Below are 14,468 nucleotides of genomic sequence, written 5' to 3'. Positions count from 1 at the left end.
CGCCACCGCCACCGCCCACATCCCCAATATCCCGAATGAAAGACACGTCAAACGCTGCTGAATGCGCCCCATGTAGAGAACATGAGAGAGAAGATCCGTAAAACCCGGAGCATCTGTCCACCTCTCTGACACTAATGAATGTTAAGTAGGTTAGCTGCTGGTGTGCCACTGTCCCACAGCTCTTTGTGACGGGTGGTGGCAGCGAGGCTGCGCTTTTGTCAGGGTGCGCCAACCCCCTGTGAGACATCTCAAATGGCTGGACCGCTTACTCCTGCACACAATCACAGCACCAATAGTTGCCATATTGATCCCCTGTGCTTGCAGATTAAAGCATAAAAGGAGCTCTGTCCTGCCAGCGGGGGTCCCCACTGACTCCCTGAGCTCATTTCAGGGTCACAGAGTCCTTGCAGCCCCCTGACCCGAACCCAACGTGAACACACACAAACACCGATGCGTGGCCGGACAGAAACCTTTCCAGGGATGAACCCCATTAAACAGGATTGGACGGATGCTCACATTCACGCTTCATTATAGCTGACCCCGGGCTTTCTCTCTCTCAATCTGCGTGTGCTCCTCTTCTGTCTCGGACTCTAACCTGGCCAAAGACATGCTGAGGTGGTCAGCCTCGCTCTTTGTTTGCCATTGATAGCTGGGCCGTGTGCTTGATTGTCTTCTGGACTGGTTCTGCTCATCACTTGTGTTGTGCTGCATTGTTGAGTTCCTGTGGCGTGTGTTTAAAAGACCTCTCTGAGCTTTAGAGACCGTGCAGCTCTTTGTCTCAAAGTTTGTTGTTTCATTGAAAAAGAGTTTTTTATATGTTGTAATTTGAAAACTGCTGACCTCACTGCAGCTGCAACTTTAACTCAAATATATGGACTGGTAGTAAAAGCAGAGATGTTACCCTATCACAGAGGACAGATGCAGCCTCTGACTGATTAAGGTAGTCTCTGTATAAAGGAGAAGGTAATGTAGCTTCAGCAGTAACAAGGAGGTTTTCATGAAGACTTAGGAAAAATAACATCCAAATATTGATGTTATTTATTTTATTATAACAGAAGAACATCCAAACAGCAGCTTCAAAGCTTTGTGGCAAGAATTAGCATCATTTTTGGAGTTTTTCTCTCCACACTGGTTCACTATGAAACCTAATAAATGTCTTTTGATAGCAAGAAACTGTCGCCATAGAAAACCCCCTTGATAATAATCTCAGTGAGCACTTTGCTACAACTTAAGAAATGCATGTAGTTGAGCATATAGAGGCTAGAGTTGTAAGAGTACCAGAATTTTGAGCTTTGATATGATACCTGTAAAAATCAAATGATATTGAGACTTGTTTCAATATCACGGCAACACAAAATAATCTCCAGGGCACCCAGAACTGATTCATTTTATGTGCTCTCTGTCTCTGTTTTTTATCGTCTTATTTTTGGACATTTTATATGAGCGTCTTTGGCTTTTGTGCACAGGTTTTGAGCCAACAGCCAACTTTTAACATAAAGAGCACTGGGTGACATTGCTGTCTTTCTCCTCTTTCTTTATTTCTTTCTTTATTAGGATCCCCTTTAGCTTCCACATTGTGGTTGCCAGTCTTCCTGGGGTCCACACAACAAGACAAAAACAAGAAAAACAATTATTTTAAATCACACATTATCCATAAAACAAAGATGCAATAGCAGCCAATTATAAAAATCAAGCATGAAAATGAAAAATAAACTAAGTATCTGAGCAAATAAACAATGGTCTCTGTCCGTCTGCAAAAGACATATGTAGCGTATGCATTTCTAAAACACGTCAGTATTTGCCGACCAGTGAAAGAGAACAGTTGGTGATGTAGTGGCTGTGACGGAGGGTGGAGCAGAGACACACAGCAGACAGTGAAACAAAATCCTGCATTTTCCTGAAGATTTTTGTTGAGATTTAGCCATTTATACATTTTTAAAGATCATGCTGTGAAATAATCAGAAAGCATCTTTTAGTCTTTTTTGCAGCTTTGTCTTCTTCACCAGCGCTCTCTCGCTCCTTTGCTCTCGGTAGTTTTGAGTTTATTGAATTTTAAATAACAGATTGTTTCATTCTAAAGTCTGTGGTATTAAAGAGTATTAAAGCATGGAACATTTTGAAAGCCTTGATGGAGACTAAAGAGACAGATGTTTAATTTAAAAGTTGGTGGCGACCAATATTGGAGCTCAAAGAGAGTAATTGAACGTTTTGAAGGTCATCTTATTATAAAAGTGACTCTTTGACATAACTAACAGTGTTATTCACATGTTTACCTGTGATGTAGCACTGTAGCTATAGCAGTAGCTATAGCAGCTTGTGTATTCTGCATGCGACGGGCTGTGCAAAAGTATCTATGCAGCAAAGTATCACAGTATTTGTCATCACATTCATACGAGTGTATCAGATTTACTGCCCCTCACACTAATGCATTAAATAGATTTAAAACACACTCATATTTCCTTCGATTTCCTGTAACTATAACAACCTCTGCTCCTGTAGATGTTGATGTTTGGCAGGAAGGCTGGATCTTAAATCTGTTGTAAGCACGAGAAAGCAGACGTGGAGTATCACGAAGTCAAGATAAAGCAGTGAAACAGAGAAATGAGACGCTATTTTCTGAGTGTTTACGCTCTAAATCAAACCTGTAAACACATGAACATCTCTGCTCAAACATACAGAAGGAAGCTGGATTTCGTTTGTACGCTGCTCATGTTGTTTTGTTTCCTTGCTGCTGACCTGATGAGGATGTAGCTTTGATCTGACCGTGGCTCTCTATTCAGGGCTGGCTCCCTCAATTAAATGTTGATTAAATGCCTGTTAATGCAGCCTGACTCACAGACAGGGTGTAATCAGGTGAAACAGAATTAATAAAACATCCAGTGTAGAGCTCAGGAGAGAGAGAGAGGAGGAGCCCCCCTGAGGAGGACAGACAGATGGCGTCAGGAATCACCACAGAGACGAGAAAGCAGAGTGGGAGAGAGGATAAAGCAAAGAGCAGCCACCACTTTGGTGATTAGCTCTAAATTGGTAATTTGATCTAGCCCGTTCCACCTACTCATTATTGATAAGACTGACCATATTTGACCTTATTTAGCCGTGCTGGCTCAGCCCTACACCACTGCACTTCCTGTCTCTGTGAGTCCTGCCGGCCCACGCCACTCTGCGCTCAAAGGGTCTGACAGGAAGTACCCAGAGGTGGAGCTGCTCTGGAATAGGGGGGACACAGCATGGATACATGTACAGCGGAAATCCCATCTGTTAGGAATCACCCTAATCTCATCATCTGGATTGAAGAAGGAACAGAGGCAATCACTTTAGACAAACCCTGTATGGGATCATGGGTTGTACTTTTGATGATGGGTCAAACGATGGCATCAAAGGCAGAAAATTACTGCAATTAATAAAGATGACGTTTGAGTGGCTGTCACTTTAAGACTGGTTATCCATGCTCCCAGGAAATCTAGGACAAACCATTCCTTATTGACCTCTATAACAGAAAATAATCTCCAAATATGATTTATTTTTATCAAACAAAAATCTCCTGTGTTGAATGCAGAATCGCAGAAAACTGCAGTTCCTCAAGTGTCCACTGGAGGCTTGCATGAAAAGCCACAGAATCCCCATTAGGTCCCATATTTAAGTGCCTATTTTTACAGCAATGTTAAAGGAACAGTTGTTGTTTTTTCAATGTGGTGTATTAGGCACTTGTTAATAGTAGGTTTATTTCCTTTAGGGGGTCCCAGTTAGCTCGGCCCCCTTGTAGAGAAACCATCCAGACAACTGTCATGTAAGCATAGACTATAAAACATGGATGAAGTCTCAGAGATGTCCCTAATTGGTTTCTGAAGGTGGGTTTTGAAGCCTAATTAATGCTGCCACACAATGGAAATCCAAAATCAACTCAACTTAACTTTCTCTCAACCTAAGAACGGACTAAGTCGTGGAGCTAAAGCAGGCCGTAAGCCTCCTTGTGAACAGCTACATTGCTACATCAACTTAGCCACGCCCCTAATTCTGCAAATCTATCCATAACTCTTAAGCCTGGTTTATACTTCTGCGACAAATCTGAACTGTAGCATTTTCCTTCAAAAATACTGATTTTATAATGGGTGTTAATGGGGTTTCCTTGGCTTTTGCAGTCAGCCCCAAGTGGACACTCAAGGAAGTGCAGTTTTTTTTTATTTTTAATTGTTTCGGGGCAATTTTGCCTTTATTTGATAGGACAGCTGGAGAGAGACAGGAAATATGGGGAGCGGAGAGTGGGGGAAGTCATGGAGCAAATGGACGAGGCTGGGAGTCGAACCCACGACCACCACTGGACTTTAGCCTCTGTAGATGGGACACAAACTTAGACCGCTAGGCCAACGGCGCCAAGAACTGCAGTTTTCTACACCTTGGACTAAAGCTAGGCTATCGACCCCCTGCAGACAACATCAACTTAAACTCGTCATTTAGCAAATTTAAAGAAACTCAGACCCAAATTTTAATGCTAGTGAAAGTGTTCGCTTTATTTAAACAATTTCACTTTGCCGTCAGGAATTCGCTTTAGTTATTTTTGCACTTTTTGGCTGTTTCAAGGATCGAAAGTTAGAGTGAGTCAGCACTTCTTGTAAGACAACCACCATCATTGGGCTTCAAAATGTCTCTTCAAAAACCAACAGAGCTAGCTGTATCTCTCAGAACCGGTGTGAATAGGAACATTTTTTGAAAGATTAAAAAAAAAAAAAAAAAAAAAAAAAAGTTGATTTCCATTTTGACCTTTGTTTTTTACAATTCCTCATTTTCCTCTTCAGGGGAATGTAAGTGTCTGGTAATTATCTGTTGTTCCACAGCAGTTCTTTATTCTGGTGCCTTCATAATGAGCTGCAATAAGTGATGGAGGACTTGCAAAGTATTTCTTGCATAACGTTCTTAATCATGTGTGCTTCATTAGATTCAACACACATGTCTAAATTAAGCTCTGAGACAAAGGTGGTGAGGCTGCCAAACTTCAGCCACCTGTAGAAGCCCTGAGTGGGTTTGAGGGTCTGGTACTCGCTGGCAGAGCTCCACACCAGTGCACTCCAAAGGAAAGTGGGAAACACACAAATGTATACACACACAGCACGCTCCATTGTCTGCGCCCCTCTTGCCCCCTGTCACCCGCTCCGGTCTGGGGTTAAGGCCCATGAATGAGGGGTGAGCCCTGGGAGGATCTGCTCTCTTGCTCCCTGGAGTGGACGGACTCCTGAGCTGACTCGCTGCTTCTGGGAGCTGCCAGGAGCTGCAAAGAGAGATGGATGAGCCGCTCCGCTGACCGCTGGGCACCGGTCAGTGGAGTGTCTCCGGTGATTGATGAGTTAACACAGCAGAGCCTGATCTCTGGGTCAAACTGATGCACCCTTACTAAAAACCACCATACTGTCCTGATGAAGCTACATGCTGGAGAGAAAGGAGAAGGAGATGAGGAGCAGGCGGGTTGGTTAACAGAGCAGATGTTTGAAGGTGGCAGTGTGGGACTCTGGAGGTGTTTCACAGCAGCTCAGTGATAAAGACAGAGAGGTTATTAAAGCTCTGGTGGGGGTTTGAATGTCTCACTGTGCAGCTTTGTGTTTGTTATTCCAAGCTTCATTATTGAGATTGATCCACTGAAAGCACTTCATCTCTGAGCTCTCTGACTGATCACTTACAATCTAACTGTGATGAATCTGTTTTTAACGTTGTAAATGCTTCTTCTATTCATAATGAATACGTTTCTGATCACCTAGTTGACTCATTTTGTCTCCCTCTCTTGTCTTGCAGGGACCTGTTTATGTTTCTTTTGTTACCAAGGCGGTCTTGTGGGATAGAGGACTCTGCAGCCACACCGTGAGTGAACTTAATGATAATACATTTTAATCAAGGGCACCTCTCAAGTCACTCAAAGTCACCTGACAAACAACAATAAAACAGACTTAATATCAGAGCAAACAGTGACAAAATCCAAAAACAGGTACATGTGACGTGTTAGCAATGGATATGCAGTTCTATAAAGGTAGGTTTTTAGGCAAAAGAAATACAAAATAATACAACATTTAAAAAAAAACTGGGCCTTATGTAAGAAGATATACATATACCTGATCTTTTAATGTGATTCACTCTTTTATTTGAGTTTCTACTTACATGTGTTTAAAGTTTAATCCAAAATCTCCTGTAACTTTTCACCAAAAGGTCCTTTATCCTAATGAATCTCACCTTTTCTTGCATATTTTTACACATTTAAAGGGCTCAAACTCTGATTTCTCTCTATTAGTTGACCTGTTATGAGAAGTCAAAAAGAGCATCTCAAAATGTGCAGCGTTTAAGTTCCTTCTCCTGGAAATCAGTAGACAGGAATCTCATAATTTGTCATTACAAGAGGTGGTGTAAGGAGACCTAACATGTGAGCTATCGCATAAGCAGCAAAAGGCCACACACTGTGTGCTGTTTATCCCTCTCTCCAACCCCAACTCGGTCTCATCAGATGTGTGTCTAACATGAGTCTGGTCCTGCTGGAGGTTTCTGCCTGTTAAAGGAAGTTTGTCCTTGCCACTGTAACTTGCTAAATGCTGCAAAGTACTCTGCTCATGGTGGATTAAGATGAGATCAGACTGAGTCCTGTCTGTAAGATGGGACTGGATCTGATCCTGTCTTGATGTTGGGTCTTTGTTAATAATAGAACATAGAGTACGGTCTAGACCTGCTCTGTTTCAGGAAAGAGTCTGAGGAGAACATGTGTTGTGTTTTGGCGCTTTATAAATAAAGATTGATTGATGCTGGAGGTTGCTCAAAACCTAACATGGCTTGCTTCTACTTTGAAAAAGCAGTATTAAGAGCACACAGTATGGATGTTTGAACGACTTTCAGGGGTCTAATGTGATTCCAACAGTTAACAAACTCATTGATATTCGAAGCTGAAATCAGTATTCGAGCAGTGTTCCTCCTAACACTCAATGCGACCCTCGCCCCTCCAAAAGAAACACACAAAACACTTTATTTATGGAATTTATTTAATTCATGTGCACTTGTTTTAGATCTTCTTGCATGTTCCTGCTGAAGGCAGGGCTTATTCATGCTTCACACTCAAACAGCAAAGGCTTGATTTTCATATCGGCGTATTTGTTATTAACAAGTCAGAGCTTTCAGACTGCTGGCATCGAGAGAGAATCAAGAGAACGTTTGTACAGTTGATTCATGGAGGTTGAAATGTTGATTCAGTTTCGTGGATGATTTGAGCAGGGGTTAGGAGCTGTATTAAAACTTTATTTTATTCATTTAGAAGCCTGTCTTAATGAATCACGAATAGAAATTTCCAGGTTGTCAAAGTTTCCATGATTAATAAGCTGAAGAAAGCAGAAGTTAGGGTTCTCCTTTAAATAGGAGACAAAATATGAGTATGTCTTTAAAGTTTCCCCTTCTTTAGACCATTTAACATCTATTTCTTTCACAATAGCCCAACAACAAGCGTGCAGTAACTCTCTGAACTTTGAGTTGCTTATGAAAAACAGAGATTAAGTTCTAAAACACAGAAAAATCCAACCTTCTTGCCTTTTCTTAAAGCAAAGAAATCCACACATGCACACACGCTCGTCTCCACCTCTCCCCTCCGCTGAAAAGACTCTGGGAGTGGATGTGCCACAATTAACAGTGTGGTTTCCATGGGCACAGCACAGTTGTGTGGGCCGGCTTCCTGTCTCGGCCTCTGCTTAAACAAACAAATAAAGTCGACAGACAAAAACGCTCGCTGGTCCTTATAGCCTCATTTACATCCTCAACTGCCTCCAGCGAGTTCATCAGTCCTGGCATCAGCCCCTTCGCCAGCCTCCATCTCTTGCTGCTGTATGTAATAAATCAGGACGGCATTGTGATGGTAAGACTGCAGAAACACAACCTTTAAAACAAGCGTGTGGCTGTCTAAACAGACACACGGCCCACGAGAGGCTGTTGACCCAGCAGTCTGCTTTATGAAGCCTACAGAGCTGCCGTGGAGTCGCCCGGGACACGAGCTGCAATGTGGCCGTGCAGGTCAGAATGCACAGGTGCCCAAACAAGCCAGAACTTAATATATGTGTTTGTCGGCACGAGGAGTTCAACTGAAGTTTTAAAGCGGCGGCTTACTTATGGAGTGTAAAAAAATAAGCAGATTTTGTCCCTTTGTTATTGCAAAATTTGACACAAGATGTTTATGCAGATCTCTGAAGTCTGAGATTCAGGTCTAGACCGTACTCTATGTTCCTTTAATTAAAAAAGACCCAACATCAAGACTGGATAAGATCCAGTCCCATCTTACAGACAGGACTCAGTCTGATCTCATCTTAATCCACCATGAGCAGAGCACTTTGCAGCATTTAGCAAGTTACAGTGGCAAGGACAAACTTCCTTTAACAGGCAGAAACCTCCAGCAGGACCAGACTCATGTTAGACACACATCTGCTGAGACCGTGTTGGAGAGAGGGATAGAGGGAGATGAAGAGAGAGAGAGATGTTAGTGGTGAGACGGATAGTAGTAGTTGTAGCAGCTGGAGTCTGGCACGTCCACAGCAGCAGGCACCTACGAGATAACGGAGCTCAGGGACTCCAGAAAGGTCTATGGTTAGTAACTTTAATAGGACAGGGAGGGTCAGAGTTAGAGAGGGGATACCAGTGTGACAGTTCCTCGGTAGTCTAAGCCTTTAGCAGCATAACTAAAAGCTGGTCAAAGCCCTAACTATAAGCTTTATCAAAAAGGAAAGTTTGAAGCCTACTCTTTAAAGTAGAGAGGGTGTCTGCCTCCCGGACCCTGACTGGTAGATGATTCCAAAGGAGAGGGGCCTGCATGCTAATATGGGCAGAGCATTTAGCAAGTTACAGTGGCGAGGACAAACTTCCTTTAACAGGCAGAAACCTCCTGCAGGACCAGACTCATGTTAGACACACATCTGCTGAGACCGTGTTGGAGAGAGGGATAGAGGGAGATGAAGAGAGAGAGAGAGATGGTAGTGGTTAGACGGATAGTAGTAGTTGTAGCAGCTGGAGTCATGCCACAGCAGTAGCCGATAGACGGCTTGACAGCTCCTCAAAAGTGAAACCAAAACCTTCAGAGCTCCCCCTGCTGGCCGGCTGTAGTAGAGGTCTGAAGTTCCTTTTCTTATACCTCATCCAATTTAAAGATATCATAAGTTATATATATATATTTGCAAAATTGGAGGCGTGACTAATTTGACAGACAGGTACGGTTGTAGTAGCTGTTTGCCTTAGCTTCACCTCTGCCCATATATATGTTGGAAAACTTGCCAAACTTCTCTTCAGTAACCCGTGGGTGACGTCACTGAGAATACGTCCATGTTTTTTAAAGTCCATTTTGGTGCAAAGAGCAAAAAATGGAGTCTCAAGAAGCTAACCTGAAGCAGAGATAGGAAGAAGGTAACAGAGGTCTCACTCTTTTGCAACTTCAAGGTACAAAATTGTTGTTGAATTTCAAACTTGTAATCTTCAAACAAAGCTTGACCTTTGCATTTCCTCTTTAAACCAAGCGCCTGCTTCTTCCACCACTGTTTGTTCGCTGTATTTGTCATCCTGTGGTCGATTCAGGATGTCGGGGCTTCGGGGGAACAGCCACAGAGCCTTCTGGGTCTGCGTGGGCCTGTGAAGGGGGGGTCATTGTGTCAGCATCGAGAGTAGAAAGTTGCTCTGAATGCTAAGCTGTATCAGAGCCTGGCTTCTGACACGAGCTGATAATCAGATTTACTCCCCTGAATCCGCCGGACTCCACAATGCGCCTCACTGTCGTCGTCCCCCGCTTTGCCATGCAGCATCCCCGACCCTTCATCCCTCTCCCTCCTCCCCCCACAGCAAAGCTAATTACACCCCGCAGAAACACAAATCTCCATGATTTAAAAAGTCACTCTTTTTCAGGGGTTTAACCTTGTTAGGGCCTAAGCCTGGCTTTCTTGTGCATCAGCTCTGTGAAGAATTCTCTGTTCCTGCAGACCCTCGAACATAGACACACTTCTGTCTTTGCTCGCAGTTGTCTGCCTGTCAGAGGGTTCACTCGGAGGCAGTGTAATTAAGTGTGTGTGTGTGTTTGAAGGAGCACACGCAAGTCTGTCCTCTGCAGGCCATCTGGGACTCTGACTAACTAATAGACTTCCTACATTCATGCAGCAGCACTTCTTGTACATCTCAATCAGAGAGCTGTTGACCACAAACAGGCCCGTAATGACATTAGGCGGCTCTGGCTGTGTGAGGACAGCGTGTGGGCTGCCTGACGCCAGGAGGTCAGCCTGTTTCCTGGGGGCCTGCAGGGGCCCGAGGGAGCCCTCATGACTATGATGGGTGTTTATAGAAAGTCTGGTATTACCTACTGTCTATGATGTCTCTCTGACATGTTAAAGCAAACACTTTTTTGTTTAATGTACTTCTGACTTGAGTTCCTGTTCATCGAATATTGAAGCTAAAGTGGCAACAAAAACAGAAACAACTCAGCTAAGATTCATCTTTTGTATTAGGCTGTACGTTAGGTGTTTTGAGACTTAGGGCCTGTTTACACTGACCGCATTTTTTGCACTTGAAGCGCCCAAAACTTCAATTTTACAGTAATACTCATCTGCATTCACTGTTGCTGGGTTATGAAAGTTCCCTTGCAGTTCTTCTACCCATTGTGCATTCAGTTTCTATGTCTTCTCCCCTATGTGTCAGTTCATTGCATCTTTCCACCTTGCGCTCCTGGTGGATGTCATGTCTTTGACGTCCTTTGTTGGATATTTTTGATATACTTCTCCTTGTTTTTCCTTAAATTTTTTTGTTGAAGAAGTCTTGAAGAAGTCTGCATTTGGGTCCTCCACCTTTGTTTTTTTGCACATTGTGAACAAAACAGCTCACACCAAGGACATTTTTGTACTTGGATGCAGAGTGCTGGAGAAAATAGGCCCCACCAGTCCCAAAAAACACAATCAGTGGAAACAGGCCCTTAACTGTTTTTTTTTTTTGTTTTTGTTTTAAGTTCTACTTTTTGGGCTTTTACACCTTTATTTTTAGGAGAGGACGGTACAGGGAACATGGCGAGGAATGACATGTGGGAGAGGGGCCACAGGCTGGAATCGAACCCAGGCCGCCCGCTATATGGGCGTGCAACTTAACCTGTACGCTAAATCTTAGCTTTTAAAAAGAGGATATCACACTAGGGGCTGCATGGTAATGCAGTAGGTAGCGCTGTTGCCTCACGGCGAGAAGGTTCCTGGTTTGGGTCCCTGGTTGAGCAGGTGCCTTTCTGTGTGGAGTTTGCATGGTCTCCTCAGGTACTCCGGGGAGAACTGACTCTGGTTGTCTGTCTCTCCATGTTTGCCCTGTGATAGGTTGGCGACCTGTCCAGGTGTACCTTGCCTTCCGCCCCAAGTCAGCTGGGATTGGCTCCAACCCCCCGTGACGCCGAGCGGGATAAGCAGTCAAGATGATGGATATCACGCTATATGAATTTAAATTGTCTAAGCAGTTGCTTAAACCAAGCACCATACCCCAAAATTGCGTCCTTACTTAAACTTTTACTGTCACATTTTCATGTAATGCAAAAATTTCCATTCATTTGAGTTTGTTAAACATATGAAAGGATACGAAAAGATAAATGGACATTACATATCAATGTCCAATTCAAAGCTATGGCCTATACTGCAGCTAGCTAGTAGGGGGAACTCTTAATATTTTGGCTGCACTTTTAGGGAGCTTCAAATTCTTCCATCGTTCCAAAACATGAGCCAATGCATCTTTAAAATCCTGTTTGACAGCTCATGAGTCTCAAAAGAGAGATGAATTGCAGCCAATTCAATTTAAAGTACCTCATATTTTTTGTAAGGAATGAAGTGAAATGGTCTTTAAAGACACACTCTGACAGGAGAAAGGGGGATCAGAGTAAAACTTCAACTTCAAAGAACTTTATTTATCTGTTAGGAACGACAAAAGTAGACAACGTATATGTGTAGCTTTAAAAAAGGAAGTAGTTTAAGTTTGATTCAAAGAAACCTTTAAATCAGAAGCAGTTAATAAAGGAACTGAAGTGATGTTCTGTGTGAAACTGTCAGCAGATGTTTGAAGTTTTCACCTGCAGCAGGTGTAAACTCATCACTGTGACCGTCTGTTGAAGAGCCGCCTTTGTCCTGTGCTGCATGTACGATCAGTTTGCGTGTATGGATGCATTAAAGGAGCTTCTGCGTGGGTTGATGCAGACTTCGTTACACGCTCATGCCCAGACCTGCTCTGCAGAAAGGTCAGGGGTTTGATGACACCAGCCCGAGTCTGAATCCTCACAAAGCCCTCCTCAGCCTTTTGACGGGCCTGAGTGACAGGTAATGAGGAGGGAGGCCGTAGGGGAGGAAGAGGAGGAGGAGGAGGAGGAGGAAGGCCTCACTTCTCAGCTCTTGTTCTGCTTCTTCTACCTCACTTCTCCCCTCTTTACATCACAAGAATGCAAATCTTTAAAGCCTCCAGATCTGAGGAGAGGGAATCAGCAGAGATGGTGCAGGGATTTAAAAAGCTGATCCTCCCTGTGTGAGTTGCAGACAGTGACCCCACCTTCCTCCCCCTTTTTCTCCCCCCTTCCTCTGTCTGTCTGAAGGTCCCCTGGTTCAGCACTGTACTCAAACAGTGTGCATTCTGTGTTTGTTTTTCGTCGTGTGGTGAAAGGGTGAGGAGCTGAACTACAAGTCAAATAAAGCTCTGCGTCTGTGTGCCGTCTATTATAATTGTTTGCTTTCTAAAGGCCACAGAATGAGTCACCGGCTCTGGAGCCGCATGCCGGGCCGCTCTTCATCGCTCCATCGCTCCGCATCTCCAATATTGACCCTCCTGCCTGCTTTTATGTCCCCGACAGTGTACTCTGCAGACGTTTATCACCCTTCAGATCATTTTATGTCTCTCTTCTGTCTGAGGAGCGAGGTTATGGAGGAAGGAGAGTTAGAGAGGTGCAATCTGCTCAGTGAACACAGGGGGGCAGTAGAGGCACCATGCATCTTTTGAATTCTCCTCCAGAGACAGAGCTGCAGGACTTCACCTCTCAGGCTTTTATTTTGAAGCAGAGTGGGACACAGATGTTCCTCCCAGTGAGTTTTATTTTGTAGATGGATGAGCACATTTCTCAGAGTCAACACATCAAAATGAGAAGGCAACAATAACTTATATATGAGAAACAAAACAGATTACATTTATTTAATTTTCAGATTTTTATCAGAGTGAAATACAACTCCAGTGCAGATTTATAATTTCCTTTATCCTCGTTATTATTTGTTTTATTTTTTATTCCCTTTCCTTTTTTTGATGATATTTTCCTATTTTTTTTTGCACATTAATTATAGCCTTTAGAAAAACTAAAAACTTTTTAATGAAGGTTCATGTAATTTTTAATGTTTCTTTTATTTATATTTTTTTATTTTTTTATTTTTAAGTTATTTTTGGGGGGGGGGGGCATTTTTGCCTTTATGACAAGACAGCTGAAGATAGAAGGGAAATGTGGGGAGTAGAGAGTGGGGGAAGACTTGCAGTACATGGTTGCGGCCGGGAATCAAACCGGCGTCCTCTGCGACGAAGGCTGTGGTCTCAGTTTGTGGGGAGCTTAGACCGCTAGGCCACCAGCGCCCCGTTTGTTTTTATTTTAACATTTTGTAATAACATCAAAACACTTCTTGTTGCTCTACCTGCTTGGCAATGCTGTCTGACACACCTCCAATATTGCCTCTGTGTGCAGATGTGCCCCCAAAGTGTCCCATCCCTGCCTTCATAGGCCTGGTCGGGTCATCAGTTAGGGACCACCAGTCATCAATGTTTCGCTCCTTTAACCCCAGAACATCTCCTGGTGGTGGATGGCAGAGATCTCTTGCACTTAATCCTCTATTAAAACCAGAAGCTGCCTTTTTTACAGCTTTCTGGTGTCCCTCTCCCTTCGAGTCCATTTCCTGGAGTAGGTATGAGACTAAAGAGCCAACAAAGCACAGACATTCCTTGTCTCCATGCACTCTGCAGCCGGGTTAGAATACTTTGCTTGCAGCCTCCAGTCCATCCTCCAATGGGACAATAAGCTCCACTAGAAAGACCACATTATGAAATCCAGCCTGACAGTTGTTTCATGATCTCCCTGGAGAACTCTCACTTCCCAGTCCCTGCCAGGTGGGAAGAATCTCTGTGTTTTAGAATGGGGGTTTGATGCGCTCTACTGACCTTGTGAGCTGGATTCATGGCCTTACTAGGGCAGGCGACCTGCTGTTTTTGGCCTGAACACGCGTCTCTACCAGCGTCACCAGGACAAGGTCTGTGCCACCATCTGTAGCGCCCTTGGGACAGCGCCATCTTGCAACCTGACAGAACATACTGGAGGATGGCTTCATCATCAAGTCATACCTTGTCTGATTTTTCCTTCATTTCTTACTTATTACATTATTTTCTTTATTTTGGAGTTCAATTTTTGTCTAATTTATCATTCTTATTTTTCAGTAATTCATACAGATTGT

The 14,468-nt window shown here is 43.6% G+C and overlaps 1 protein-coding gene across 7 annotated transcripts in view; it reads left to right on the top strand.

The window, feature by feature from the left end:
• The window catches only part of LOC117805035 (pollen-specific leucine-rich repeat extensin-like protein 2), an 87,574-nt gene that overhangs the window by 15,635 nt on the left and 57,471 nt on the right, over window positions 1–14,468 (top strand). For all 7 annotated transcript variants that reach the window (XM_034673582.1, XM_034673584.1, XM_034673583.1 and 4 more), the window contains one exon: window positions 5,782–5,847. The gene's annotated coding sequence lies outside the window, so the exon portion shown is untranslated. The remainder of the gene's footprint in view (window positions 1–5,781; window positions 5,848–14,468) is intronic.

Source organism: Notolabrus celidotus, chromosome 21 (assembly GCF_009762535.1).
Source record: "Notolabrus celidotus isolate fNotCel1 chromosome 21, fNotCel1.pri, whole genome shotgun sequence".
Taxonomy (NCBI): Eukaryota; Metazoa; Chordata; class Actinopteri; order Labriformes; family Labridae; genus Notolabrus; species Notolabrus celidotus.
Note: the sequence above shows the minus strand (reverse complement) of the source record. Positions and strands in the feature narration are given on the sequence as shown.